Source organism: Equus przewalskii, chromosome 15, assembly GCF_037783145.1.
Source record: "Equus przewalskii isolate Varuska chromosome 15, EquPr2, whole genome shotgun sequence".
Classification (NCBI taxonomy): domain Eukaryota; kingdom Metazoa; phylum Chordata; class Mammalia; order Perissodactyla; family Equidae; genus Equus; species Equus przewalskii.
In genome coordinates this window covers 55,305,202-55,318,493 of record NC_091845.1, presented here as the reverse complement: position 1 = coordinate 55,318,493, position 13,292 = coordinate 55,305,202, and the positions used below count along the sequence as shown (strand labels likewise).

The 13,292-nt window shown below is 38.6% G+C and overlaps 1 long non-coding RNA gene across 2 annotated transcripts; it reads right to left on the bottom strand.

Annotated features, from left to right (window-relative positions):
• Nucleotides 1-852: 852 nt before the first annotated feature.
• On the bottom strand, nt 853-11,330 carry LOC139076044 (uncharacterized). Of its 2 annotated transcripts, XR_011527274.1 has the most exons (4): nt 11,215-11,308; nt 4,784-4,898; nt 2,796-2,885; nt 853-1,043 (listed from the first exon to the last, which is right to left on the bottom strand). It is a non-coding gene; the product is annotated as an uncharacterized lncRNA (long non-coding RNA). The 2 variants fall into 2 exon arrangements; XR_011527273.1 differs by lacking the exon at nt 4,784-4,898 and having other exon boundaries at nt 11,215-11,330.
• Nucleotides 11,331-13,292: the final 1,962 nt, after the last annotated feature.

Below are 13,292 nucleotides of genomic sequence, written 5' to 3'. Positions count from 1 at the left end.
GTAAGGGTGAAGAGGCAACAGATGTCTGTATTGTTGCAGAGGCTAAAAGCTGAGTTTCAGAAGGAGAAGTTTTAATGGACAGATTTTAGTCTAACATGATGAATCAGTTTTAATTTTTCAAAGCTGCATGCCAGAAACTAGAGTTAATTCTAGAACTACAGCGATTAGCACTGCATGGAAGATTCTAGGGCGGAAACCAGTGAAGTGTGGCCTGTGGCTAATCTGGCCCACTGCCTATTTTTGTAAATAAAGCTTTATTGGAACACAAGCGTGCCCATTAGTTTACATATTGTCTCTGGCTGCCTCCTCACTTCAATAGCAGAGCTGAGTAGCTGCTACAGAGACCAAATGGTCTGCAAGCCTGCAATATTTACTATCTAATCCTTTACAGACAAACTTTGCCAGCATGTTCTAGAGGAAGATACTCTTAGTTATTTTAGATGGGCTAACACTATTTGTGAGAAAAATCTGGATCCAAGGCTTATAAAACTACCGAGAAAAAAGGAGAATTGGCTGGCTTACTCAGTATGTGCTGGTATGACCAACTTACCCTGGTTTGTCCAGAACTTTCTTGGTTCTAGCACTAAATATCCTGTGTTCCAGGAATTCTTCCAGCCCTGTGCAAACTGGGACAGTTGATCACCCTAGTATGTACAGTGGCCAGAGCAAAGTCATGAGAGAAACTAGAGAACAAAGAAATAAAGCCCAATTTGGAGATGAGATCAAGTAGGAACACTTTGAAAAGCCCTCATGGTCAAAGTCCACATGGTAAGTTTGACTGATGAAATATGGAACGTGCCCAGTATGTCAGTCAGAATTAAGTTCAACCATGAGTGACAGAAAATGCAGAAAGACAGTGACTTAAATAAAAGTTTATTTCTCTTTCATATTAACAAAGATGGGGAGTCAGTAGTTCAGGACTTGTAGGGCAGCTCCGTAATCATCAGGGACTTAGACTCCTTCTACACGATAGTATTATCATCCTCAAAATGTTTCCACCACCTTCTGGACCAAGATGGCTGCTTAAACTCCAGTCATCACAGCTACGGTACAGTCAAGAGGAAGGAAGAAGAGATGAAAAGGGGAGCATCTTTGTCCTTTAATGATTCTTTTTTTTTTTTTTTTTCCTGCTTTATTTCCCAAACCCCCCCAATACATAGTTGTATATCTTAGTTGCAGGTCCTTCTAGTCATGGGATGTGGGACGCTGCCTCAACGTGGCCTGACGAGCGGTGCCATGTCTGTGCCCAGGGTCTGAACCCTGGGCCGCCGCAGTGGAGCACGGGAACTTAACCACTCGGCCACAGAGCCAGCCCAATGATTCTTCCTTAAAGTTACACAAACCACTTCTTCTGACATGTGGACATACCTACCTATTAGGAGAGGCTGGGAAACATAGTCTTTATTCCTAGAAGTCAAGTGCCCAACTAAATATAGGAGAGTTTATTACTAATTAAGAAATAAGGAGTGAATATTGGGGAACAACTAGCACTCTCTAAAACATTTAGATAATTATAATTGTTATAAGTTTAAAGATAATATTGTTGGGCTGCCTTTATTTATCAAGAACTGTGCCAAATCCTTCATGTAAATTTTTTCATTTAATCGTTCCAAAAACCTGTGAGTTGGATATTATCATTATTCTGTATTTGATAAATGGGGAAATGTAGACAAAAATGGATAAAATTAATTATACTAGATTATACAGCTATGAGGTGGAGCTAAGATTTGAACTCAGATTAGTTTTCTTCATTAGAACTGTGAGCTTAATCATCTTGCAATGTGGCCCCCAGAGGATTCTGTAAGGATTGATTTTTACCAAGATTTTCCTAGTGCCTAGACCAAAATCCTGAGCATAATGGTCACATGAGGTCAATCATTGGATTGCTATAGATTTCTAGTACAGGTAGATCTCATATGACTATTATGGCTCCTCAAAAAAGGACAATATATGCATATCTATATTTAATCTATATATATACATATACACTTACTATAAATTTTATTGGTAAAAAGAAGAGTAGCACACAATTTTCAAATAATAAATACACAATACTCTTTATAGTAAATTCTACATAGCCAATTGATTCCCATAGATTGCTTTCTTTGATTTTTGCCAAACTTTTGTATTCATAGCCAGCCTACAGTTGTAATTGACAAACAAGTGTAGTTTTGATCCGAATACTAGTTGACATTTTTATTTCCGTTAACCACTGAGATGGAAGTGAAACAACAAAGATGACGGGAACTTCACTCATTCATCAATCATGTGAGTAAACTCTTTGCCACATTGGATTATAGTTCTCAAATACTGGAAGAATATTTACTAAGTTTTTGTGTTATTGATAATGTAACAGCTAAAGACACAGCATACTTGTAAGTTTAGTCTGCTTATTAACATTTTCTTCATTACTTTCTTAAGTTTAGAACAGGGATTTAAAACTATAGCCCTTTGGCCAAATCTCCCTCCACTCATCTTTGTAAACAAAGTTTTACTGAAATACAGTCATGTCCATTCATTTACATATTATCTGTATCTGTTTTTATGCTACAATATCTGAGTTAAGTAGCTGTGACTGAGGCCATGTGGCCTACAAAGTTGGAGATATTTACTATCTGGCTATTTAAAGAAAACGTCTGCCAACCTCTAGCCTAAAAGGACATACAGCAATAAATAAACAGAAGATAGGAGCCCACGTTTTCAGTGAAAGAGATGACTTTCACAAAGATAAGAAGCTGTTTTGGGAAAGAAGGTCTTAGAAGATCTTAGGAACAACAACAAAAGTGGTAACACACCTTTAGTTAATCTATGTATTGATCCTGGAATCCCAAGGAATGTGGCAGAGCATTTATCCCAGCAGAAGATATTCATATTTCCCCTAGATGCTGATGAAAAAGAAATTATCAATGGAAAGAGATATCGATGAGGAACCAAGCAAACCCTGGATGGGTACAAACGGTCTCCCTGCCTTATAATTTCATTACATTAGCTTTTGAGCTTCATAGCACGCAATTGAGCATAGCAGGCATAGCAATTGCCAGAAACAGAAGCATGAAACAATTGCCAGATAGTGTCCTCTCTAAAAGTTCATCTTTCTCTTCTGAAGCACAAAGGCCTTAAGTTTCAAAGATAGCTACAGGTTTATCACATTTCTGCATTTTCGATGTTTATAAGGCCCAGAAAAGAAAAAATAAAATAAGATTGCCAAAGAAAATGAGGACATCTGGGAGCTGCAGAAATAACAGATATCTTAAAAAAATAAATGATTTTACAGGGGAAAATTGACACGGAAATTCTCAAAATGTAAGTCATTAGTTACTTATTTCTTTTCTGGGTATCCAATCCAATTATTGCTGGAATCAGAAACAGAAAGCTCTTCATGGTATATTTAACACTATTACTACATGACATATTTAATATTTACAAAGCCATATTTATACTGCTAATCAACTGTTCAAAGGTGGGAAATGAGAAGCCCCTCTTCAAAAGTACTAAAATGAGAAGCCCCCACTGACTCCCCTCTCAGGGTCAATACTGCACACTTGCTACAACGCAGGTTCTTCTGAGGTTAGCATCATCCACTACCATGTGTCTTATAATATCTCAATTCTCTGATCATTTTTCTGTTTTGGAAATGCTGCTAAACTGTATTTTGTTTCGATCCCAGAGTATCATGCCATCTTGGCATAGGCCTGAATTAATAAACACAAATGGAAACATCGACACCAAAATCTTGGGACAGTTGCATCATAAAGAGATGGTATACATAGTCTAGAAAATATAAATTTTTGATGATTGTTAAAATAAAAACATAAAGTTTAAAAATTCTTATAGAGGACTCCCAGAGCTCTGAAATTATGTCCAAGGATCCTGAGAAATCCATTTGAAAAGAGTTGATAGACAATATTTTTCAAATGCATTTGACTTTGAAACCATGTATTTGTGGAGAATCCAGTGGAAATAAACTTTGGAAAATATTGGATTCATGAAAGAGGTAAATTTGGTCCATTTTGTCTCTTCTCTATGCTAGAATGGCCAAATGGAGAAAGAGCCTAGCCTACGGTTTGTTTTCTCAAGATTCTGGGGAAAGATGGTTAAATATGAAGTTGAACCATTTCCTTCACATAGCCCAAGACATTTTTAAGCTTGAAAAGTAGGAAATAGACCATTGTACTTTCTGGGTCCTGAGAGGACCCAGAGCTAAAGTGCCAACCTATTGTAAAAGCAGTAGCTCTTTTGGTGATCTGTGACGTGACTGGAAATGGACAGTTCAGAATGTTCTCAGGAGAGAGCCTGTTCTTCAGAAACTCTGAGAACAATTTTGCAGTCTTGGTAAGTGTGGATAAAGTCAGGTCCCTTGCACACTCTTTAGGGCTTTAGTGTGATTATGTCTCTACATTTATGGAACATTTTTTCTCAAAAGGCCTTCAGGCATTTTATCAACAACGAGAGAGAGTGGGAGAGAAAGAGAGAGAGAGAGAGAACGAGCTTGTGTAAAATGAAGTTTTTGTATTAGTCGACTTGGGCTGCCATAACTAAATACCACAAACTGGGTGGCTTAAACAGCAGTTCTGGGGGCTGAAATTCCATGACCAAGGTGCCAGTAGGGCTGGTTTCTCCTGAGGCCTCTCTCGTTGGCTAGCAGGTGGCTGCCTTCTTTCTGTGTCCTCACACAGCCTGTCCTCTGTGCGCACACACTCATGGTGTCTCTTCCTTTTCTTATAGGTCACCAGTCCTATAGGATTAGGGTCCTATTCTCATGACCCCATTTAACCTTACTTACTTTTCCAAAGGCTCTATCTTCAAATGCAGTCACACTGGGGGTTGAAGGCTTCAACATACAAATTTTGGGAGGACACAGTTCAGTCCATAATGATGCATGATCATTACAGAGCATTCTAACAAAATATCAAAGTATGAAAAAGATAGTAAATTTTCAAAAATCGTCTAACTTCCTACCACTCAGAAATAACAATTTTAGCCTTAGGTGAAGGTCATTTCACATATCTCTCCAACCATTTGGATAAATCACTAGCTTGATAGACAGTGAACAGGGTGAATAGATTTCAATCCATGTAAATGCATTCATAGTATATAAATGACTTTTTAAGTAAGTAACTTGAATTGTTAGTTATGTAATATTTTAATTTGCAGTTGATTGTAAAACCAATGTATAAAGTTACTATTTTTCCTAAAGATTTTTAAATCACCCATACTGTAGGGAATATTTGTTTTCATGTATAAATGTTGTTCACTAATTCTTATGAACATTATACATGAGACCCTCTAAGCTAGACTACAGGAAAGAAAAGAAGGAAAATCTGTGTGTGTATGTCTAGTCATCTAAACCATTCAATAGACGTAAAAGAAAGGGTGGAAAATTAGGAAGGGCTCCTAGTTGCTCACAAGGAGCATTTCTGTCTGTTTTAATACAGTCTGTATAAGTTTATAAGTTGATTTATTGTTTTGATTACTAAACCAGACAATGTAAGTGACACCATCTAGCGTAGAACCCTAATAGCTGTTCATAGTGGATGCTCCATAAACATTTGCTGCATTAGAATCTAAATCTTAATCAGAGCCACAAACATTCTGTTTTTTGAAAAACCAGAAAAGATTGGCCACCTGTCTTCCCAATTTGGCATTTTGTGTTGAAGTTCTATTGAATAACTGTCACCCTTATGCCCCAGGCACTGGTCTAATGGAGTGGGATTTCACAAAGGTGTGAAGTTCTGCAGCATCCATAAATCCATAAATTAAATGATGCAATTATACTATACTTAATGTAGCAGAAAAAAGCTGAAATGCAATAAAACTCATTTAAAGCTTAGGAGCAATATTTCTTAAACTCAACACATATTATCTCCTCAGAAATTTCTTCAATTTTCTTTTAAAAGATTATGAAAACAATTAAGATTTTGATGTCATTTTTGTATTTTTGAAAAGTTTCTGTTTTAGATTCCTTGCTATAAATGATGATGGGATTAGGTTCTTATCATTCCTCCTAATTTCTCCTCTCATTACTTAATTTTCATTATGTGCATTTGTGTGCATGGAGGCACACATTCTCACAGTCAGAATAACATACATATTCTATTCTGTGACCACAATTTCCACTGTTTCTTGATTCCATTTCTCTATGAATTTAATGTTCACCAACAGTCTTTTTCTTCATCTTCTGCACTTCCAAGTTAATTTAAAAACAATGTCTTCGTTATTGGGAACTTACAAGGTACTTTTATTCCATAACGACTGTGTGAGTACTGTATGGCTATAGTTCTTGCATCTTTAAGAGTGTATATGAACTTTATTCCGTGAAGACAACTTGATTGGGCATGGTATTCATGGGTCATACTTTTTTTCTCTACGAATTGTATAGAATTTGCTCCTGTATTCTAGCTTTGAATGTCAACGTGGAAAGCTTAAAGCCATACTAACATCTCCCTTTCTTGCTGTCTGAATGCCTGAAGAATGTCTTTTTTTCAGTAAATTTTAAAAGCTTAGCCAGGTTTGTCCGAGTGTCAATCACTGTGAATCTATTTTTTCTTCTAAAACAAATTGAGTTTTTTCAACTTGCAGATCAAGTCCTCACTTTTCAGGGCATCTCTTTGAATGCCTTTCTGTTTCATTTATGATCTTCCTTACCTTATCAGGAACATTCAGGGGTAGCAATTTTCCTTATGTTGAATCAGTTTCTCCATCTTCCACAATATTTTTTTTTCCAGAATTGATTTGAGCATTCTGTCGTTTTCCTTTGCGAATATCTCAAGACTTTCCTTAAGTAAGTAATTCTCTTCTCAGTCGTGTTATTGTGTTTCCTGTTATGTTCAATTAATTTATTGTGTCTATAATGGAATCATTTTTCTTCTCAATTTCTTGCCTCAATTCTCCAAGCTCCATTTTGATTTCATTCCATTGTTTCGTCATCCAGGTTTTTGTTGAGCTCACGTTCTTATTATTCTAAACCATAAAACATTCATGGGAAATTACCTCTCTTTTATAGATTCTTTTTTTTCTAAAATGGTTTCTTCCTCCATTTATTCCTTTTTTTCCCCTGTTCTTTCTTCTATTTTTCTGCTAAATACTTATACAGTTTCTATAAGTCTACTTTTCATCTTGCTCCTGTTTAATGCAGGCCCTACTCTCCAGCTGCTTTACTCGTTTGTATATAGTGTGCTCAGATTTTTTTGGCCCTCCTTTACTCTCACCTTATCCAAGACATGTTTGTCTTCCCTTTAATCTACAGTTTGTGAGTTGGGTTTTAGGTTTGATTCATTTTTCATACTCTGAAGATATGGGGGTAATAATGTAAGATCAGCTGCAACTAGTCTCCTTTAATAAAAAGTTATCAATTTTCTACCTAGTAGTAGTGGTGAGGGAAGTAAAAGTTCTCTTATTTCCATAGTTGACAGTTATCCTAAGATTCAGATTATTCTACCAATTGAGCATGGAATCTTAGAGTCTGTACTCATGTCAGAGTCCACTGTGGTTATATGTTTTCTAATTTTATGTCATTTTTATCCAGTAGAATTGCCACTTCTTCTGTCAATTCTCATATAATACAGAAAATATATGGATATTGCCTTATATCCTTTTCATTAGGCATTAGTGATACTTCGAAGGTTTGTCTGGCTCACTAGCACTGTTTCAAGTGGAGGTTAGCAACGATGTTGAATCATTTCAGAATCTTCTTTAAGAACTTTCCATCCCAAAACTTTTTGATATTTTTACTACTGACCTGTGACCATGGTTGAATTTTTGCTTTTCCTAATAATTTATTTTTCTTCATTTCATTAGATAATTTTGGGTGAGGGAGTTTCTGATCTGACCTCAGTATGCCATAATTACCTATAAGTCCTCATCAATTAGGTTTTAATTCTGCCAGAGCTGCTGAATGATAGCTTTGTAGTCTTCATCACACTTCCAGAGGTACTGGGTTTCACCAACTAATAACAAAACATTAAAAAACCCCCACAGAACTATCCTATGTATGCTGGTGAAAACTAACTATGCAAGTCAGTTGTTCATTGATATTTGTTGCTATAAGACCTAACACAGAATGTTGGCACTCCAAGATGATCCTATTTATTCTTATAGCAACAAAAATACTGGCAATTTAAGTGGAAGGTTATTAAAAGGCCCAAGCGGCACTGTCAGTGCACATTGCCCTTTTCTGCAAACAGGAAAGCAGATGCACAATTGCAGTATCTTGCTCAAGGTCAAACTGCTATAGAGGCAGCATTTGAGCTCCTGTTAGCCTGAACACTATGCCTTTTAAATGTTCCTTAGGCAGGAAATATTAAACAACAATCACACACTTACCTCCTGACTATGCAGAACCTGAGGCGGGGAGCCACGCAGTGCGGACTTCCAGCATCGAGTAATCAGTCTCCCATGGATGATCAGACACTAGTGTGCACAGAGGTTTGGGCATTTTTCCCCCCTTCTGTTGGCTAATACATTCCCTTCTTTCACTGTGGAATTGTACCGGCTTAGAAACTGCCAAGTTTGTGTCTCTTAAAAAATTCAGCACATACTTTCAGTCATAAAAGCAGAAACCCAACTGATTCCTGCCCTAGCAAATTTTAGGAGTTGATTGAAAATATGCAAAGAAATAGCTCTAAATGTTCAACTTTATTGCATGGGGATGGAGAAAGGCAAGGGGGTGTCAGGGGCCCTCCAACGTGGGAGGAAGACAAAGGAGTCCCTTCCCCATTCATTCTGAGCTGGGAAAACCCAGCAAAATAGAATCAAGGCCTCGAGACAGGCCCCTCCTGCTCCACCCTCTCCTCAACGTCATGACCCCAAACGAACTGTTTATGGGAATACTGCACCCTTTGACTTTCACAGTACATTTTCTTTAATCATGTGGATTGTTTTACCAATGAGACTTTAGATACTCTTTGCCAGTATCCCTTCATTGGAATAAGTAGAAGAGGCACTTAAAAAATGGGTGTGGTAGACAGAATAATGCCCCCCAGTCCCAAAGATGTTCATATCCTAACCCTCAGAACCTGTGAGTATTTCACCTATATGGCAAAAGGGACTTTGTAGATGTTATTAAATGAAGGATCTTGAGATGGGGAGATTCTCCTGGGTTCTCCAGTTGGGCCCAATGTAATGACAAGGGTCCTTATAAAGGGAAGAGGGAGACAGGAGACCAGTCTCAGAGGAGGTGGTGTGACGACAGAAGCCGAGGTCAGAGAGGGAGATTTTAAGATGCTACACTGCTGGCTTTGAAAGTAGAGGAAGGTCCCATGAGCCAAGGAATACAGACAGCCTCTAGAAGCTAGAAAAGACAAGGAAATGGATCCCCCCAGAAGGAATGCAGCCCTGCTGACACATTTCAGAATTCTGACCTCCTGAGCTGTAAGATAATAAATGGGTGTGGTTTTAAGTAATTACTTTAGTAATTTGTTATAACAGCAATAGGAAACTAATACAAACGTATACATTCATGACGAAATTGTTGACATGCTGATCTCAGAGGAATAAAGCACGGCTACTGCGGGAACTCTGAGGCAAATAGTAAATCTAGTGTCATACCGCAAAATCCAGGGTCCCTGAGAAGTTATAGGAAGGAGACTGTCACCTATTATTAATTATGAGAGAAACATTTCTGAAGGAATAAGAACTTTTTCTTCAGGTGCGTACATTATTTTTCAGGAGCTGGTAGAAAGCAATTTTAAGGGACACAAGAATTATTAAGAACCATTTCCTGCTGGACTGTATTGAAGGGACAGGTTTCATCATAAACCACCACTGCTTCCATTTCTGCATGAGCAAGTGCCCACTCAGCTTTTAAGGCTTTTGACTGAAGCATGACCCCAACAGAATGCCGCTGTTTATGCCTGTGTTTTCCCCACTCCAAGGGGAAGACTGTCTGTTTTCAAGTACAGAGTTACTATCTGTAAGCTAGAAAGAACGTGATGTTATCATGCCATAGAGAATAAAGGCCTTTGTTTCCTCAGAGACCTCTAATGGCTTCTGTGAAGAATCCTAGGGAATTCCCGTACATTTATCTTCCCTCTTCCTAAAAAAAAGCCATCAGATTAACAGTCACTGCTTGGGGACTGCTGATTCTGATACCAGCCTCTCCGTTGTCCAGTTGTCCTCATGATGCAACCTTTCTGAGAGGTCCAAAAAACTGATTTCATTCTGTCACTTCCATCCCTGGACACTTCCAATGGCTCCGTCTTCCTCCTGCATCAACTCCTCTGCCTGGCCTAGAGGCTGTTTCATAAACAGTCCCATCTGGGCAATCTAATAACTTCCTTCAGAGAGTCCTTTATTTATAGAATTGTGGTTCAGCCAATAGGCCACTCAGATTGCATTTTCTCATAGAAGGAATATTTTACAAGGTGCTGAGATGCCAAAACCAGGCTGCAAGAAGCCAATTAACCTATAAGGTATTAACAGTTCTCATACTATATCCACAACATATTCCATCCTCTGCCCCACCACCTCCCCTTACAGTGAGCAAATGTCAGCAAGAGTTCTCACATGGATTGCTAAGTGAATTTCTTACTCACTAGGATTACTTCTTGGGAGATGGAGGTAAGATTAAAAGCAATGTTACAAATCAATCCAAATTTTCTAACTCAAAAGGAAATTGCAAAGAATACATCCCTCACTCCTCATCAACACCATCTAGGTGGCCATAGTGCTCCTGGTAGCTGTGACATTAAAAAGTGGATTTGACTTGAGTTTAGATCGGGTAAGGCAGAGGCCTTTCCTAGGCAAGTGTAACTTAATATCTCACACAAAAAGTCACAAATAAGAACACGTTTCTATACCGTTCTGGCTGCAAAAATGAAGGTGTCATTTAAATCTAATCATTTGCTGTGTGACTAAGAAATAAAGCACTGCTCGTTTGAATCCTCCCCCCCCCCCACCCCCCGCCCCCGGCCTCTGTCAGGGAGTGTATGTGGTTGTTCTTATATGGAGGAATTAGTAACTAGAAACAACTGGCACTTCTCTATAGGAAACTCTTGCTCCCCTCAAGGCTGGCTCCCCAGGTTCCATCCTTCCTATCCCTTTGCTTCTGATTTTTGATTCTTCTAAGTCACAGAACATGGGATTGTGGAACTGCCAGATAGTCTCTTTTTTGTACATGTCCAAATGTTCTGCATCTTTAAAGCCCACCTCAGTCCTCCCCGGGGCACTCCCTCTCTTCTCTTGCTGTGGTAGACAATTATTATTCTATATACCCACCACTCTTCTCTTTTTATGGGAACAGCTCTCTTCTCCTTTTTGGGGAACTCCTTCTTTTCCCACCTCCTGCCTCCCATCAGCTGTTACCAAAGCGATCTAATAAGATTCCATCTCCATGACCACAGTGAATGATACTCGATTAAGCTGGAAGCATATGGAACTTCTGCACACTCCTCATCACAGTGATTAGCCAACGGGCCAATCTCTTCCCTAAGAATTGTGAACTGGAGCTGCTGTGACGAACCTTTTCCTTCCTGGTCACGTGCTATGTGGATGAGCCCATTCTAGTTGCCAGAGACTAACTGAAGGAAGTCAATCTGCTTTGTAGAGAAAATCAACTACAGGAGAAGAGGATAGAACTGAGAAGCAGAGAGAAGAGAGAAGCTAGATAAGACACAGAGTCATTCTTGAGGCCAACTTTACTCCCACCCTTCTAATAGTTTAACTAAAGAAACTCTTTTCCTTACACTAATTAAGGTTGAGTCTTCCTCATAAACAAGAGTCCTGGCATCCACTAGCCCCTTTCCACAGACCTTCTCAATTTTTATATGGCCTCATCATTTGCCTTATCCCTTTGCAAACTAATGGCTTCTTTTGCATAGGCTTTGTTCTCTAATTGGATTGTGTGACTTGCGAGTAACTTGAATTTAGCAAAAATGCTTATATCATCATCCTGGAAGGAAGCTCAGGAAATGCTTGGAGGCTATTATTGGAAGAGCTTCCCGAACAGATGTGTTACATGTTTGTTGGACATTATCAAATATTATTAGCTCAGTTGGGTACATGTAAAAGGAAGACAAGAGTCAGTAGATTCAAGTCTTGTCTCTTCCTCTTGGTGGCGCTGTTGAAATTACTTCACCTTTCTGACCAGTTTCCTCTTTTTATTTTAGATAGGGACAATAACAGGTTGGTCATGATACTTTGGGTTGCAAGGCACAGAACTCCAATTTAATTTGGGTTAAATAAAAAAGGACTTTTTAGTCTCATCTAATTTAAAGAGCAGCAAAGTAAGTAGATCTTCAGGTACAGCTGGATATGGGTAAACAAATCATGTCAGTCTCTTCATCTCTTGGCTCTAATTTTCCCCTCTGAGGCCTTATTCTTAGGTAGGGGGTCCCAAACTGGCAAAAGCCACAGATGTCACCATAAAATCTGTTGCTGCCCACCCCACACCATGTGACTGCAAGGATTAGATATCTCTAACAGTACTTTGTGTACAGAAATGACCATCTGATATTAGTAATTATTATTAAAATGCCCAATCAGAAATGTCACTGGTTGCTATCTAAAGCATCTCTTGACACTACAGTCTGATTAGAATAGTGGAATCACACATATTGTAGCAAAAATTCCTTGGAACAGATTTACTGCCATCAGGATTTTACATTCTCATTATAATCTGGATGCACAGCCCTTGGATTTTCAAAATACTCCTTTCAGTCTTAGGAACTCAGAACCTTTAGTGACAACACATCTGTAAGGGACTTGCCAATCCCAGTTTAGTAACTGAAGGGCATTGAGATGAAGCTAATTAGATAATAGCACACAGACAAGCAGAGCCAAGGCAGGACAAGGATTGTGGGTTTTCTGCTTTCCAGCCCACAATGTTGAAGGATCACACACTTTTCTCCATCTCAGGGGAGCGAGAAGGGCAATATAGCAAAAACAAGTTGATACAGAGTAGAGAATCTCCTCCTCAGAGACAAGAGCATCAGGTCTGTGGGATTTCTTTCACCAATAGAGCACTCCTTCACTTTGATGCAAAACTTGTGACCGTGTAATTTCTGGAGGAGAAACTTGAACTCAATACAACTTGGGTCTTCATTCTTTCATGCCCTTAAATCTTTGATAACTACCTAATAATAATGAAAATGATACTATTTACAATAATTGCAGTAATTTTTAGAATCCTCACTTCAGGGTTTGTCTTCTTTCACCTTGATGGGCTTCCCACTGAAGCACATGCGAAAGTCCCTAATTCGCTCTTGGCAGGGATGATGGTGGTTTGTGAGTCAGGTTTTGCCTTTGGGGAGGTCTGGAACAGGATGAAGCATTTCTGTTTGCTTCATTTTCACATA